The sequence below is a fragment of the Grammomys surdaster genome, unplaced genomic scaffold (assembly GCF_004785775.1).
Source record: "Grammomys surdaster isolate TR1022 unplaced genomic scaffold, NIH_TR_1.0 554, whole genome shotgun sequence".
NCBI classification, from domain to species: Eukaryota; Metazoa; Chordata; class Mammalia; order Rodentia; family Muridae; genus Grammomys; species Grammomys surdaster.
Window position 1 is genome coordinate 1219263 of NW_021604973.1, and position 3769 is coordinate 1223031.

Consider the following 3769-nt stretch of genomic DNA (forward strand, 5'->3'; position numbering starts at 1 on the left):
ATCACCTCCACCACCACCACCATCACCTCCACCACCATCACCTCCACTACCATCACTTCCACCACCACCACCATCACCTCCACCTCCACCACCACCACCATCACCTCCACCACCATCACCTCCACTACCATCACTTCCACCACCACCACCACCATCACTACCACCATCACCACCACCACTCAATTCAGCTCTTTGAAACAGTCTTTACTCTGTTGTCCAGACTGAGCGAGTCCAGACTGTATACTCAGGCTGACCTTGAAATGTAGATAATCCTCCAGCCTTGGCCTGGATTGCACTTGGATAGTGCTAGAGTTACAGATGTGAACCACCACATCTGGCTTCTGCTTTTCCTTTTACAATAAAGTTTGATGAAATGAATGTATGTATTCACGGTCTCTTACTTCCTGCCCCTCCAGGCAGATTTTCAGGATAAAACCACAGGCCAGGACCCCTCAGGCCCATGACACTATTCATCCAATGGTTGACTCTGAATCCTCCTTGCATTTGACCTGCCAGTAGCAAATTAGACACTCAGGTTAGTGACCTTTCCTCCTAAAATGGCTGGGGTGGGGGTAGGGGTGGATTCCAGAAGGGAGACCCTAGAAGAAGCCAGATGAGATTATACCTAGGGTGTAGGGAGAGACTGTCCTCTGCCAGGAGTGCAGCAGGCCGCAGGTATGACAGCAGATCCAGTGGGGAGAGAGGGAGGTGTGAGCACAAAGCCTAGGAGCTCCAATCCGTTTGACTTTCTCTTGGAAACAGGTATTCAGGCCATTAGGAAAGCATGAAAAGGCCAGGCAGTGGTGGCACACCACACGCCTTTAATCCCAGCACTTGGGTGGCAGAGGCAAGTGGATTTCTGAGTTCAAGGCCAGCCTGGTCTACAGAGTGAGTTCCAGGACAGCCAGGGCTACACAGAGAAACCTTGTCTTGAAAAACCAAACAAAAAAAAAAAAAGGAAATCATGAAAGGAAGAGGAGGGGGAGGGAAGGAGGGAATGTGGGAGAAAGGCTGAGCCTGAGAGAAAGAACAAGTTACATAATTATAGAAGGCAGCATTGGGGGGCATTTGAGTTTGCAAGCATTAATTTAATGTGAGGCCAATCCACATGTGTATAATTTATCTATTACTACTAATTATCCCAACTCAATGGTCTAGAACAGCAAGCATTTATTACCCCACAGTTTCTGAGGAGAATGAATTTAGGGGTGACTCTGGCCTGGAGAGTCTTTCAAGGGGCTGCAGCTTTGGGGAGGAAAGGGGGCAGAAGTCAACAGATAGCATGAGGGGAGAGGAGGGAGCTAGAACCAAGATGGCTCACATGCGTGGTTGCCACAGGGTCACAGACATAGCTGTGCCTCAGTGGGATTTTCTATGTGCAGCTTGTGTGTCCTCATGACACAGGGACTGCCATATTTCCAGTCACATGATCCTGAGAGCCTGAAGTGACACACTATTATTTATGATTTATTCTACTATTAAAGCAATGGCTGTTCCCAGGCCCCTCTCATTGGGGAGGGTTCAGCTGCTCCCTTTAAAGAGGGGTTCTAAGGGAATATCTCTGCAGTTTGATTGTGTGCTCTAGGACAGTCATATCCTGCCATGTGGGTCAACCAGGTTGTGGGCAAAAAGTGGATTAAGAAGAGTTAGGCCTAAGAACAGGAAGTCAGGGACCAGGAACTGCATGGAGCTGAGCCTCCAGAACTCAGAAGGTAGGTCATCTGGATGGTTAAACACAGCTTCAGAGATTCAGAAGGACAAGCAGGTCCTGAGACCACTAATCATCTATCAGCTAGTCTTGGCATAGGCCAATCATCTAGTCCAGTCCTGCTCCCAGCTAGCCTCCTGAGGCTCATTGTCTTTGTCCCAACACAACTAAGACTCCCCACTGGCCCCTCACTGCCTCTCCAGGTTGACTCTCTTTCTACTAAGTGACAGAGGATTCCTTTGTTTCTTGGCCTAAATTCCCAAGAGGGGAGATCCTGATTGTCCCAGATCTTTCCTTGAACCATGCCACATAGGCCCTAGAGGTCACTAACAGGGCCAGCAATTGGTGGCTGTGATGTAGGATGGCAGCTTTACAGTTACAGCCCCCGGAGCCCGTTCTGCTATAACATTCTAGGGATGAGTGTGCAAGCACTCCCAGGAGCTTTACTCTATGGAAGGATGACAGCACAAGAGTGGGCAGTCAAGGCCACTTTGCCAACCATCATGGAGCTCTGTCACTACCAGCATGTGCTCCCCAGGGTTCTGACTGACATTCTGGAAACATAAGTATGGTGGTCCCCTTTAACTGTCAGCTTTATTTGAAGATTTGTTTTATTGTTGCTGCTACTGCTGTTGTTTCTGCTGCTACTGCTGTTGTTGTTTCTGTTGCTGCTGTTGCTGCTGCTGTTGTTTCTGCTGCTGCTGCTGTTGCTGCTGTTGTTTTGATTGTAAGCGGAATTAAAGTAGCCAGTCACAGTGATGCAGAAGTGATGCATAGTGATGCATTTAGACCAGCCTAGTCTACACATAGCAAGTTCCAGGCTAGCTAACAATACACAGAGAGGCCCTGCCTCAAAAAGGCAAAGCCAGCTGGATCTTTCCTTGTACCATTTCCTGTTTGTGCATCAGTCCTGTGCACCATCAGCCATGTTCTACAAATAGGAAAAGAGGCCTTCATCACAACGTCCATCCATCAAAGAATCAAACTTCGAACCCATTTGTCTCAGTTAATAATACCAAGGTACGAAGGCACTGTTGGCCCTGCTTAACACAGTGGTTCTCAACCTTCCTAATGCTGAGACCCTTTAATACAGTTCCTTATGGTGGGATGACCCCCAACTATAACATTATTTTCTTGCTACTTCATAGCTAAATTTTGTCACTGTTATGAACCATAATGTAAATATCTGATATGCAGGAAATCTAATATGCGTACCCAAAGGGGTCACGACCCACAGGTTGAGAACTTCTACCTTTTTTTTTTTTTTTTGGTTTTTTCAAGACAGGGTTTCTCTGTGTAGTTCTGGCTGTCCTGGAACTCACTTGGTAGACCAGGCTGGCCTCGAACTCAGAAATCCGCCTGCCTCTGCCTCCCAAGTGCTGGGATTAAAGGCGTGCGCCACCACCGCCCGGCTAGAGAACTTCTACCTTAATGGGTCAGGAATTACTTTGCAACATGTTGAATTCTCCCAAAGATGTCGACCGTTGAAAGCTGCTATCTTGTCTCAAAAACCCCACGGGGACTGCAAGGTTCCCACTGGGAGTCCCTAGGAGATTCACACATACACCTCATCCCAGGAGACATGTAGCAAGGACCCAGAGGTATCCTGTAGAAATCATAGGGATACACCATCCTATATCAGTGAAGACAGCTAGCTCAAATCAGTGGTAACAAATAGTGAAAGGTAAGGAACCCAAGCTGCTCCCACTGCAGCAGCTGCTGCCCCCGGGAACCAGTTCACTCCCAACAAGGCTTGCTTAAAACTGCCTGGCTCAGGATCAACTCAGTAGCAACCGCCCTTCTCCTCTCACTGGTGCTTTGGAAAACACCTACCAAGCATATTTTAAGCACATTTTTAAGTGAGTGGAGATACTGAAAATTGGTAAATGGAAAGGACTGCACATTTGCCCTGTCTTTCCTGTGGACTGCAGTTCAGGATCATTAAATAATTGATAAAAGATGGAGAAATGGCTCAGTGGTTAAGAGGGCTGCTCTTGCAGACCACGTGAGTTCAATTCTCAGCACCCACATGGCAGCTTACAACTGTGACTCCAGTCCTGG